Consider the following 14,293-nt stretch of genomic DNA (forward strand, 5'->3'; position numbering starts at 1 on the left):
TTATATGAAGCTTGTAGATAAACAGCATGTTTGTATAAGAATCCTAAGAACTAACTTCAGGAAATACAGACTCCAACCATGAGTCATCCCAGTTCTAGGAAATTTGCTGACCTTCAACCACAGAACCAGGATGATGAGGACCAGGATGATACACACCAGACCATCACCTGACCAGTTTTGAGATCCTTATTGGAATAGACTGTGCTGGCCTGCATGTAGAGAACTTTTCAATCCCCTCCCCTTGATCTCTTTGTTCTGCTTTCCCTCACCCTCCTTATAAAAACCTCTGCCTGCAACGAGAGGCTGAGATGGGCCTTAGGACAAGAGTCCCTCATTTTCTCAGGTGTCCAGCACTTGAATAAACCACTTTGCTTTTAAACTAATATTTGTATCACTATTTTGGCTTTCATGGCAGCAGGTAGCAGAACCTTGGTTCCAGTTACAATCCTATTACTTTTTACAAATAAGGAAATTGAGAAAAAGAGAGTGACTATGTAACTTGGTAGTCAGTGGTAAATTTGAATATTCACCCAAGCTGCCTCGCTCTAGAATCTGTGCTGTTTGTTGTTTAGATTATGTCTATATCAGTGATGGCGAACCTTTTGAGCTCGGCGTGTCAGCATTTTGAAAAACCCTAACTTAACTCTGGTGCCGTGTCACATATAGAAATTTTTTGATATTTGCAACCATAGTAAAACAAAGACTTATATTTTTGATATTTATTTTATATATTTAAATGCCATTTAACAAAGAAAAATCAGCCAAAAAAATGAGTTCACGTGTCAGAGGTGTCATAGGTTTGCCATCACTGGTCTATATCATACATTTATGAGCGTGGGGGGTTGGGGGCTTTAGATAATTCAGTTACAAATGTCACATTTTCCTTGCTCTGCTTCATCTTAAACATAATATGAGTGTTCACCAGGCTTATCACAAAGACATTCAGAAAACTGAACTGCAGAATTAAACAAAGCATAGTAGAGACACCTCTCATTCCTGTTGGGATTAGAAGCAGCCAGTTTCAGGGGAGACTGGAGAAACTCAAGGTGGGCAGACTGAGAGTCTGTAAGAAAATTAGGATTCAGAATACAGCTTTAATCTATGGTTTCCAGCCTGAGACACTGTATCTAAAATCATATTAAGCCCAGCCCAGTTTGGATCAGTGATTGATTGTCGACTTATGTACTAGGAGGTTGTGGTTTGATTTCTGGTCAGGGCACATGCCTGGGGTTGTGGGCTCGATCCCCCGTAGGGGGCATGCAGGAGGCAGCTGATCAATGATTCTCAATATTGATGTTTCATTCTCTCTCTCCCTCTCCCTTCATCTCTGAAATCAATAAAAATATATTTTAAAAAATCATATTAAGATCGTCAAGCCAGGAACCACAGTAAGAATATATATATATTAGAGGCCTGGTGCACAAAATTCATCCATGGGGGAGTGTCCCTCAACCCAGTCCGCACCCTCTCTGATCCTGTGGGCCTAAACCAGCAGTCGGACATCCCTCTCACAATCCGGGACTGCTGGCTCCTAACTGCTCACCTGCCTGCCTGCCTGATTGCCCCTAACTGCTTCTGCCTGCCAGCCTGATCATCCTCTAACTGCTCCCCTGCTGGCCTGATTGACAGCTAAATGCTGGCCTGATGGCCCCCAACTGCCCTCCCCCACTGCTCTGGTCGCCCCCAACTGTCTTCCCCTGCCAGCCTGGTCACCCCCAACTGCCCTCCCCCACAGGCCTGGTTGCCCCCAGCTGCCCTCCCCTGTTGGCCTGATCACCCACAACTTCCCTCCCCTGTTGGCCATCTTGTGGTGGCCATCTTGTGATGATGTCATGCATGATGCCACCTAGGCTTTTATTGTATAGGAGAATATATATATTTGTGCACTCGGGGGGAAAGGGGGGTCCCTCAGCCTGGCCTGTGCCCTCTCGCAGTCTGGGACCCCTTGGGAGATAACGACCTGCTGGCTTAGGCCTGCTCCCGGGTGGCAGAGGGCAGGCCCAATCCCTAGGTGCAGCCCCTGGTTGGGCTCAGAGCAGGGCCGATTGGGGAGTTGGGGCACCGCCATCTGTCATGCACAGAGCAGGGCGGATTTGGAGGTTTCAATGTCACCCTCAGTCACGCTCAGGGTAGGGCTGATTGGGGGGTTGGGGCACTGCCCCCTGTCACACTCAAGGCAGGGTCGATGGGGAGGTTGTGGCGCCACCCCCTGTCACGCACAGAGCAGGGCTGATCAGGGGGTTGGGGCGCTTCCCCCTGTCACGCACAGAGCAGGGCCGATCAGGGAGTTGAGGAGCTCCCCCCTGTCGCTCACAGAGTAGGGCCGATAGGGGAGTTGGGGCACCACCCCCTGTCACACTCAGGGCAGGGCCGATGGGGAGGTTATGGCTCTACCCCGTCACACACAGAGCAGGGCCCGTAGGGGGGAGGTTGGGGTGCTGCACCCTGTCACACACAGTGCAGGGCCGATCAGGGGGTTGGGGCGCCGCAGCCTGTCACACACAGAGCCGCAGGGCGATCAGGGGGTTGGGGAGCTCCCCCCTATCAGGCACAGAGCAGGGCTGATCAGGGGGTTGGGGCGCCTTCCCCTGTCACGAACAGAGCAGGGCGGATAGGGAGGTTGTGGCCCCGTCCTGTCACACATAGAGCCGTAGGGCAATCAGGGGGTTTGGACGCTGCCCCCTGTCATGCTGATCCTGGTGCCGGGAGGCCTAGTGGCTCTGCCGATCCCGGTGCTGGGAGGCGTAATTACCCTTTTAGTATATAGGACAGAGGCCTGGTGCATGGGTGGGGGCTGGCTGGTTTGCCCTGAAGAGTGTCCTGGATCAGGGTGGGGGTCCCCACTGGGTTGCCTGGCCAGCCTGGGTGAGGGGATGATGGCTGTTTGCAGCTGGTCACACACCCTTCAGGGTGGGGGTCCCCACTGGGGTGCCTGGCCAGTGTGGGTGAGGGGCTGAGGGCTATTTTCAGGCTGACTGAAGCTCCCAACCGCTCCTTTTTTCCTTTTTTTTTTTTTTTTTTATTCTGGGCCAGCTTTAGCTCTGGCTCCAGCTCTTAGGCCTCCGCTTCTGAAAGCAGGTATCTGGTTCGTTTGCGTTCTATAATCGAAACTCTGTATCAACTCCAGATCTGAGATCCCGGCTCGCTGAAAGCTGGTTTCTGGGGTTTTGTTTAGCTTCTATATTTGTAACAATGTTTCAAACTGAAGCTCAGAGGCCGGCAAGGCCAGCGGGGAACATTGGAGTCATCCGTCACTGAAGCAAGCAAGCCTCATGTTCGCTTCCAGCTGCCTGGCTGCTGGCCGCCATCTTGGCTGGCAGTTAATTTGCATATCACCCTGATTAGCCAATGGGAAGGGTAGTGGTCATACGCTAATTACCATGTTTCTCTTTTATTAGATAGGATATATATTTGGTTATTTGTTACGGCACTTAAAATCAGAAAATGATGTCCCTCCTTATCTCCCTGAATCCTGGCCTAGTTTTCTCTATTAAAAGGGCCTGAATTTGGAAATCACTTCCTTTAGAAATCTCTTTGAGTCCAGACACAGAGCCTAAATTCCTTGTGCTTTAGCTAATGATTAAATGTCTCCTTTTCACTTTTCAGTTTCCTCCTTCTTTTCCAAGCAATTTAATCTTAACCATTTATGTATATTGTTTAGTTAGTCATGGCAACGGAGCCATTTGATAGGCCAATTAGGAACTAAATTTAGACATGCTATTGACAGTCCAGCTGTGTTAACCAAATTTTTTAGATTCTAGCATAAAGGCTTGAGTGATCTCCATGAATTGCCAATACACTTGGAAATGATGGTGTAACTAAAGAAAAAGTTTCCTTAGCCTGTTAGAATATATCATTTGGCTTTCAAATACATTTGCAAAATCATTACCAGTATGAGAATGTGGCTCATTTAAAGCAGTCTATGAAAAAAATAATCTGGTGGGGAGAGGAATTCCTTTGGAGGAAAAGAACTTTTTTGGGAGAAATGTGGATTTCAGAATTTCAGTATCAAGCTTCCTTTTATTTTCCAATTTAGAGAAACAAGTATGGAATTTTAAAAATCCCATCTTTAAAAACTAAACATAAAATTATAGTCTGTTGCAATGAAGACTTCATATATATGCATCTAAACGGTCACTCACAGTTTTCCCTAAGGTTTGACAGTGTTTTATAATTTTAAAAAATGTTTATTTATTGATAAGAGAGAGAGAGAGATAGAGAGAGAGAGAGAGAGAGAGAGAGAGAGAGAGAGAGAGAGAGAGACCCATTTGTTGTTCCACTTATTTATACATTTATGGGTGGATTCTTATATGTGCCCTGACAGGGGATTGAAAAACCTCTGTGTATTGGAAGGACACTCTAACCAACTGAGCTACCCAGCAAAGGCCCTGTTTTAGAATTTAAAATATGTGATCTTCATTGTGATTCACATGAAAGGGCATTTGCACATTTAACATGACATTTGTAAATGAATATGCAACATTGAAAGAATCTTTTTGTGTGTGTGTTTTTTGAAGCCATCAAAGATGATTCAACCATGTTTCAAATCCTCAAAAATAATATGCAAAATAACCCACAGAAACTAAAAAGAATTTCAAGCAAGTTCCTTCCTGCTTATGGTTTGAATTCTAGCTTGATCTCTCTTTCAATTCATCAGGGCAAGCTCGTCCACTGTGCACAGGATAATATGTTTTTCAGATCCTGAACGTTCAGCTACCTAAGGAAAATGCTCACAGTTCCCTGAAGGAAATGAGGATATTTGTGTAACAGTTTGCTTCGGAGGAACGGACATGACATCTTTTATTTTACATGTGCATTAAACGTTCATCATGGTGCCCACCAGGCACCAAGCAACAGGTTTGTCACCTTCCTGCTGGAAACCTGCTCCTGGTTCTCCTCATTATTGTAAGTAGCCGCTGACTCTGCATCCTAGATCTCAGCTGGACCTGCTCGGTCTGTATTAATGAGAGCACAAAACACTGTACAAGCTAGGATGGTGGCATAGACACCAATTTAAAATGCAACACCATCTCCATTTACTCTTTTTTAAAAAAATCCTCACCCGAGGATATTTTTCCATTGATTTTAGAGAGAATGGAAGAGCAAGGGAAGGACAGACAGAAACATCCATGTGAGAGAAACGCACCCATTGGTTGCCTCCTGCAGGAGCCCCAACCAGGGCCGGGCTGGGGAGAATCCTGCCACCGAGGTACGTGTCCTTGATTGGAATTGAATGTGGAACCTTTGGTCTGTAGGCCGATGTTCTATCCACTGAGCCAAACTGGCCAGTGCAACATCTTCATTTATAGGAAATATCCAGCATAGTCAAATCCATAGAGACAGAAAGCAGGCTAGTGGTTGTCAGGGACTGAGAATGAAGGAGGGGAGTGGGGAGTGAGTGCTTATCAGGCGCAGTTTCTTTTGGGGGGATGGAAATGGTTTGGAAAGAGATAGTGGAGATGGCTGCAAAGCGTTGTGGACACTAAATGCCACGGGATCACAGTTTAAAATTGCATGTTTATGTTATGTGAATTTCATGTCAATTTATAAAAATGTAACAACATCAAAGTGCAAGGGCTGGCAGTGATGGGTGAGGGAAAAGGATGCTCTATTTCTGGTCTAGGCCCAACTCTCTCCCTTTAGCCTAGAGACAAGGAGGTAGATACATTGTGTGAGCTCTAGAATGGGGTCCCACCAGAAGCTTGATGGCAGGGCCCCAGACCACATTTCCTGGGACCCCTTCTGGCTCTGAAATCCTAGGAGATTTGCTTAGCACACCTTTCTTTCCATTCTTGGGGCTCTGCCTATCATTGGTTCTAAGCCCTGAGACTTGGTGCCCTGAGGTGCCCATACCTAACATACCAAACCAAGAAGCTTTAAGAGCCAGGCATCTTCTTATCCTCCGGTGTCACCCAAAATGTCACATCCTCAGCTAAAACCACTTGCTTTTTTTTTTTTTTTTAAACACATATTTTTAAATAGATTTTTATTGATTTTAGAGAGAAAAGGAGAGGGAGAGGTAGAAACATCAGTGATGAGAAAGAATTATTGATCAGCTGCCTCCTGCACACCCCCTACTGGGGATTGAACCCGCAACCCGGGCACGTGCCCTGACTGGGAATTGTACCCTGACCTCCTCCTGGTTCATAGGCCGACGCTCAACCACTGAGCCACGCCGGCTGGGCTCCACGTGTGTTTTTAATCTCAGCCTGTTATGTTGGCTGAATATCTATCTTCATTGCACTTACCTACACTGGTGATTTGGGGCCTTTTATTTGTTTATTTTTTTTTGTCTCTTTCTCTAGAAGGTCAGCAACGTGGCGGCACAGATGGATGCTCTTACCTATTCCTGGGCTCCTGCATTGGTCCTAACACTGAGCCAGGTGCTGGAGAAACAGCGATGAAGCCACACCAGGCCTGCTCTCAGTACTAATGAGCAGACAGTCCAGTGGGAGAGACAGATGTCAAGCTAAGCATCGCATAGAAACCTCGAGCTGCAACCGTGACAACTGCTTTGAGGACCGAGAGGCTGTGTGCTCGGGAAATGTAACCTCGTCAGGGAGGTGAGACAAGGCTTCTCTGAAGAAGGAATAAATACCTCGTGAAATTGGAAAGCCACGCAGGAATTAATTAGGCAAAGAGGGGGGAACAGAGTGTCCCAGGCAGAGGGCAGCTAGTGCAAAGGCGGAATGGTGGGAGGGACACGACATACACAAGAGACCAAAGGAGAGGTGGATGGAGGTCAGACCAAGCAAGCCCAAGTGAGGGCTTTTGTGTCTATCATACGAGAAATGGACAGCTATTGAAGACCCTCAGGAAGGTGGGCAGGGGTGATCTGGTCAGACCTACATTCTGAAAAGTCACTCTTTGGCGTAGGGAATGGGAAGGGAAGGGGAGCGGCCTCGATGCCTGACCAAGCTCTCCTCCTCCCCTTCCTCTCGAGTCCCTGCGGTATGGACTGGACGCAGCGATAGGGGTGCAACAAGCCTGGCTGACCAATCGCCACCCCCTCTCGCCCTCCACAGCTGGTTCCTTGAAGAACGCGCAATGGAGAGCTGGTTCTGTCAGAGTGACTGCTGGGAACGCAGCAGGAATTGCCAGAAAAGATGCACCGGCTTTCTCTTTGGCTTTGAACGTGAACACACGAGGGGCCGCTGTAACCGTCTGGCCACCATGATGAGGAGAGTCTGATGTTACCAGGAGCCACCCAGTGGGGCCCGAGAATGGGGCTGAGCTGAGAGATGGTGTGAAGCTGAGTCCTGATGACTTTCAGCATCTTGTCAAAGCACAGCCCAAGTGGTCCTGGCTTCTGTCCATTTCAGTTCTCTGAGCCAGTGCTTTTTGTCTTGCTTTTGCCAAATCTCACCCAATAGTGAGAGGGCTGATGGGCAGCAGGGGAGCCTGGGAGCGGTCTCCATCTGGGCATGCCCATCTGCTGCATTAGGACAGCGGAGGCAGGGATTCCTGTGTCAGCTCCTGCTGCCAAGCAGAGGGGCACCAGAGCCGGGGCGGGAGGGCAATGACTATCGGCCTGGGCAGATGTATTTTTGGGTGCCTGGTAATCTCATCTAGCTAGAATAGGTTGTGTCATTTATCCTTGTCTAGGCTGAAAAATTACTGTGTGGGGGGACTACTGTCTCTTGGTTTCCTAGTAAAGTTCCTCTTGGAAGCCCGGGTGTGATCTTGGTTGATCTGAGTGGGAAAGGGAGGGAACCAGAGAGATCAGAATGTTCTGGAAGCTGTAGGGTGGAGAAGGGGGTGTGCGGCAGCCACCGAGGCCAAGCTTCAGCTCCAGGGAGTGTGCCTGTGGCCAGGCGCCAGGAAAAAAACATGACTATCCTTCTCTCCTACCCATGATGAGACTCCTTGCTCAGCTCCTTCCCACCCAGCCTCCCCAGCCAGCAACTCTGGGAGCCTCCACAAGCACTTTAGGTTTTCAGAAGCAAAGCTGCCTCCCCAAATCTCATGATTACTTGAGGCCCCAAAGTCGGCCCTTCTCGTTCTCCCAAAGGAGGAATAAAATCCACACGGGAGGATAAGTGAGAGGGATGCCATCACTGCAGCCTGTCTTTCAGGATGAAGGAGGCAGGACAGCATCACCGAGGGAGCCGGGCAGGAAATGAGGAGCCATGGGTTCAAGTTCTTGCTCTGCTAATAAGAAAGCAACGGTGAGCTGGGCCTTTTTGCTCTGCTCCTCGCTCTCATGTGAGAGCATGGGATTCGATGTTCTTAAATCAAATGTTATACGTGTTCCAGTGGATAACTGCCTTTTTAAACTACTCAGGAAAGGACCCCTTTCTCAAGTTGTGGGAGCATCACCTGCTGTGTAAGTCTCTTAACGGAAGGGGGGCAGCTTCTTTCTCTCTCTGAGCCTACAGAGCATTTGACCTTGGATCTTCCCTCCCAGGGCTTTGAGTCTAGACAGAGAGGCATGTAGGTAGGGTGGGGTTGGGTTTGTGATGGCAACGTGGGTAGAGGCAGGGCAGGTAGAGTGGCACTGGAGGTCAGGCACCATGCACCGTGCACCGTGGCTGCGCTGTCCCATTGCCCAGCCTCCCTTGCTTCCTGACTGCTTCCCAGGATGAGTTCCCAGCCTTTCTATTAAGTCTGTGAACCACCCCACAGAACGTACCCCTTAAGGTTTCCATGAGGGTTAAATGAGATAATCCATGCAAAGTGTTTGACGTTGTGCCTGACCCACAGTAAGAGCTCAAAAATGTATTATTATTGTTTTCAGAAAGATGATGTAAATTGTTTTTGGAAAACCAGTCCAAGGATTAATAATGGCAGTTGGGCTTAAACATGTTTTCGCAATGATTTTCTTTCACTTCCCCTCACCCTCCTCCATTTGCACTCACACCAAGACATTTTACCTGCTCTCGTAGGGCAGTAAGGAAACAAAAAGTGTGGGACACCATCTCTCCTCAAAGTGCTAACAGTTGTGTCAGAGAGATATGAAATATGTATATTTAATGCCATCTGTTTAAGAATGTCATTTATGAGCTAAGTAGCATGTTCCATAAGAAAATGGTTTGAAACATGTTCAAATATTAAATAAGGAGAATTATAAGGGAAGTCCCAATATATTTCAAATCACCACTTTCACAGTGACAACTCTCTCCAAGACAAATTAAAATCAAGAGTAAAAAATATTAATACATTTTAAAAAGAAATACATATGGAAACAAAAAAGTTCTCAATGATTCCTGGATTGATAGGTAATGAAAGTCGTAAAGTATTGAACAACAGTGAAAATACAAAATATCAAAACTTTTGGGATGCAGTACAAGCTAAATTTAGAAGAGAGAAAGAAAAGAAGAAAGATTTAAATGAGTTTGGGGTTTAACTCAAGTTATAAAAATAACAGAGTAAATGCAAAGAAATTGGAAAGATGAAAATAGTAAAGATGAGGACTGGAAATAAGTGAATAAACAAAACAGAAAAGATAGCAAAAACAATTAAAAGTGGACTTTGAAAACTCCAATAAAATGGACAAATCTATAGTGAGATGAATCAAGAAATCAAGAAAAAGTGCAAATAAACACTCTGGGAAGGCAAAAGGGGGCACAGTCACAGAAAGAAGAGATAAAAATCGCCACAAGAAGCTACTGTGATCAGTTTTATGCCAATGAACTTGAACATGAATCCTGTAGCAGATACAGGTTGTTGCTGTATCTGTGTTATGATATATTATGAAATGCTCTGCTCTGCTTTGATCTGATATGATATGTTATGATAACACAATCCTAACATCCCAAGGGCTTAAACACAACACAAGTTCCTTCTGGCTCATGTTGCGGCACCTGTGTGGGTGTGGGTGGGACCTGCCTGATGTAGTGACTTAGGAATCCAGGCTGATGGAGGCTGCAACTTCTCCACATGTGCTCCCAGCGTCCTCGCAGCTGGGGAATCTAGCTCTCACGATCAACTGCTCCTTGTGCAGCAGGCTTGGAGATGTGCTGCTCAGATGTCCTTTCCAGAGAGAACCTACTGTGAGCAGTGGAGTTGGCTGACAGCCCTCAGTATCTGCCACTGTGTTCCAGTCCAAATCAAGATCTCTCTGGGCAGCTGGCAGCCCACAGTGGTTCTTTGAGCCTGGCCATCTCTGCCTGGGACCACCCTCGCCCTTACAGGCAATCTGCTTTTAAAGTTCCAATGGCCCTGGCCAAGACTTGCTCAGAGCCGCAGCAAGCTCAGAGCTTCTTCCTCCCCAGTTCTCCTTAGGTGTCTCTCTTCTTATTTCCCCCATGGGTGTCTGGCCTGCAATGCAACCTGAAGGCTTTCCTGTCCACTTCTGACCCTTTTCTCTTGTATCTTTCAAGCATGACCCATAATAAATCTCGTATTCCTAACTCCTGACTCTGAGTGGACCAGAACTCATAGAGCCTCTAAGTTATACTTCATTTTCACTCACATTTTATTGGCCAAAGGGAGTCATATGTCCATGCCCATCTTCAAGGCGGCCAGAAGTCTAATCCAGAACACAATGAGATATTGAGACACATTTGTATATCTATTAAACTGCCGATTAAACAGATATGAATTATTTCCTCTTCCTCTTTTTTTTTTGTTTTTCTTTCCGCAGCAAAGCCCCAGTTTTGTTCGGGAGTCTATCCTGCGCTCCCTATCATGACTCAGGGATAAATTGTAACTTATCAGAGCCACCTGCAGCCATCGTATTTACCTTCTCAGTGATTGGATCAGGCCGGGGCGTGTGACCCCATTCTGGCCAATGAAATGGGAGAGGAAGTGTCCAGCTTTAAAAAGGACAGAAAGGCCCAGCTGGTTTTGGCTCAGTGATTGAGAGTCAACCCAGGAACCAAGGGGTCACTGTTAGATTCCCAGTCAGGGCACATGCCTGGGTTGCAGGCTCAATCCCCAGTAGGGGGCATGCAGGAGGCAGCCAATTGATGAAGTTTCTCTCTCATGGGTGTTTCTATCTCTCTTTCTATTCCTCTCCCTTCCACTGTCTAAAAACCAATAAAGAACACATTTTTAAAAAATGAAAAGGGAAAGGAAGGGAGAAAAGCCCCCTTTTTGTTGCTGAGATTGCTGTGTGTGGATGTGCTACTCAGAGCCGAGGCCACCATCTAGCAGTATGTCAACAGGGAAAAAGAGAAAAACAAAAATAAAACTCAGGTTGGCAAACTTTTGTGGGGAGCCTTTTATGGAAGAGACACCCTTATTTGTCCACTAGGCCCTTTATAACTTGAGTTAAACCCCATGAAAATTGAGACGTATTTAGCCCCATGTTCTCCTGTCTTTTGCCTTCTTTTTCTTATCAGACCAATTTCAGTCACACACCTCTTCTCTCTCCTTCACACCACATCAGCTCTTGTTTGAAGAATGAAAACAACAGCTGAACAGTATGATTCAACTAGTGCAGAGAAAGAAGCTAAAATTGACCAGTCAGGAAATGAGGCACGCATTAATAATTTTCTTTTGCATCATTGTTTTTGAAAACATCCAAATTCAACTAACTGTTGTCTATGAAATAAAACAAATTCCTAAAAAGGAAAAAGAAAACACTGGACTACTTTTTCATTCCACACTGACATTTATGGGGGCACTTATTATATGCTTAACACTTTATTAGGAACTTATCATACACTGTCTCATCAAATGACTTTCCATTGCCCTTTGAATAAAATTTTAACTCCTGCCTGGCTGGTGTTGCTCAGTGGTTGAGCATAGACCCATGAACCAGGAGGTCAGGTTCAATTCCAGGTCAGGGCACATGCACGGGTTTTGGGGTTTGCTTCTCAGAAGGGAGTGTGCAGGAGGCAGCCAATCAATGATTCTCTCTCATCACTGATGTTTCTATCTCTCTCTCCCTCTCCCTTCCTCTCTCTGAAATCAATAAAAATACCTAAATTTTGTTAACTCCTTACAAAGCCCATTATACCTAGTGTGATCTGGCCTACCTCTCCAATTACCCACCGCCATCTCTGCTTTGTGAGCCATCCTGACCTTTTTCTGTTTATGAAACACTAGAGTCCCGGTGCATGAAAATTCATGCACTGGAGGGGGGTTTTCTCAGCCCGGCCTGCCCCCTCTCACAGTCCGGGAGCCCTCAGGGGCAGGAGGCGACCCGGTGATCAGGGCTAGGCGGCACCCCTATCTCACCTCCACTGCTGCCACTGCCGGCAGTGCCAGTCTCGGCCGGCCCTGGTTTCCTGAGCCTCGGGCTGGCCCTGGACGGCTGGGGGGCTGAGGGGATGGGGGACTCTGGAGGCAGGCACGCGGAGCAGCTGGACCTGCCTGGGGGTGGGCCCGGCCAGGCCGCATGCCTGCTGCCCCGGTGGGGCAGAGGGGACTGGGTGCCACCATCTTGTGGTTGTGGGTGCTGCCATCTTTGAGGGCGTGACAGTCAATTAGCATATTCCCTCTTTATTAGATAGGATACCCAGCATGTTCCTGCATCAGGGTTCTTGCACATGGCATTACCTCTGCCTGACATGCTCTTTCCTTGGTTTTCACATGTCTGATATGTTCTTATTAATCAGAACTCAGCTAAAATACCCCTTCCTCTGAGAGTCCTTCCTTGACTCTCCTGACTAAAACAGCATCTCTCCCTCTACCTCTCATCACCTATTCTAGTGCCCTACCTTATTTTTTTCCCATTGAATGTATAGCATCTGAAATTATCTTTTTTTGGTTTAATTTTGATCCGTCTGCTCCCACTAGATCCATGGTTGGCAAACCGCAGCTTGCGAGCCACATGCGGCTCTTTGGCCCCTTGAGTGTGGCTCTTCCACAAAATACCACATGTGGGCGCGTACATACAGTGCAATCAAAACTTCGTGGCCCATGCACAGAAGTCGGTATTTTGTGGAAGAGCCAGTATTTTGTGGAAGAGCCACACTGAAGGGGCCAAAGAGGCGCATGTGGCTCACGAGCCGCGGTTTGCCAAGCCGCAGTTTGCCAACCACTGCACTAGATTTTTCCTCTGTGGCTTGTTCATTGCTATATCACAAATTTGGAAAAGTGGCCGGCACAAAGTGGCTGCTCAATAGTGTTTGTTGAAAGAATGGAGAGAGAACACTCAGAATGGAGAGATAACCTTACAAGGCAGAGTACATATTATTTATAAGGATCAACATCCTTCAGCCAAAGACCCCCAAGATCATACTGGTAATTGAACTAGGGTTTATTCCTCATTGCACACCATGGGGGACCATGATGTATCTCAGTTACAGGGTGTTAGAAAGGACCGTAAAGGCTTGGTGAGTTGGATGATTTTGGTTGGAGTTTAAGAAAGCAGGATTTGCCCAGCCAGCATGGCTCAGTGGTTGAGCATTAACCTATGAACCAGAAGGTCATGGTTGGATTCCCGGTCAGGGCACATGCCTGGGTTGTGGGTTTGATCCCCAGCTGTGGGTGTGCAGGAGGTAGCTGACCAATGATTTTCTCTCATCATTGATGTTTCTAATTCCCTCTCCCTTCCTCTCTGAAATCAATAAAAATATATTAAAAGATAAAGAAGAAAGCAGGACCTTTTTCTGGATTGGATATGGTCAGGAAGCAGGGACTAGTCTTAATAAATCTCATCTATGAGGCAGAAAGACTGGAATGGAGCTAAAAGTGTAACTGTAAGCAATTAGCAGTCATCCGTATTAGCCAGGATTGGGCGGAGTTTGGTGTTTTTGTGGTTCACCACTGACACTGTTTTTGTCAGACATAGACAAGATTGCTGAGTGGTCTTATTTGGCCTTACTTCAGCCCAGTTGTAGAGTGGCCTTGTCTGATGACATTGGTGTCTGTGCAGCTGTGTTTAGTGGGAGAGCGCAAAGGCCTAGCTGTGTCAGGCCCGTTTCTGGATGCCAGGGTCTGTTTTTCTCTTTCTGGTGAGTGTCTTAGGGCTGGAGTCCAGTGTTAAGTCCAGAAATAAGCAGGAGTATTTCTTTTGGCTGTTTGATAGTTGCCCCCTTCCTCCCTGCTAATTCTGGATTTGTATGCGGGTAGCCACTGAACCAAGATAGTGGAGGCCAAGGTAGAGAAACTGCTTCTAGAAGTCAAACAATTCAAAAACACCCTTATTTGTCCAAGAATTACCATCTCAGCACATGCCCAGGTGTATCTAATTTTCAAATGATGGATGACGCTCTTGAGTGATATGTTTACCCAGTCCTCACTCTTGCCTTGCAGGTCATGTTGAACAGTCCACTAGGGCCTTGGTTCTGCTTCAAGGCTTTCTCTAAGTTACAACAGAATGGCTTTAGGAAGTCTTTTAACCAGAGTCCCTTCTGGGCTCCCAAAGCACCCTGTATTCCTCTGGTAACATTCCTGCTAC

This window comes from Myotis myotis, unplaced genomic scaffold, assembly GCF_014108235.1.
Source record: "Myotis myotis isolate mMyoMyo1 unplaced genomic scaffold, mMyoMyo1.p scaffold_m19_p_3, whole genome shotgun sequence".
Taxonomy (NCBI): domain Eukaryota; kingdom Metazoa; phylum Chordata; class Mammalia; order Chiroptera; family Vespertilionidae; genus Myotis; species Myotis myotis.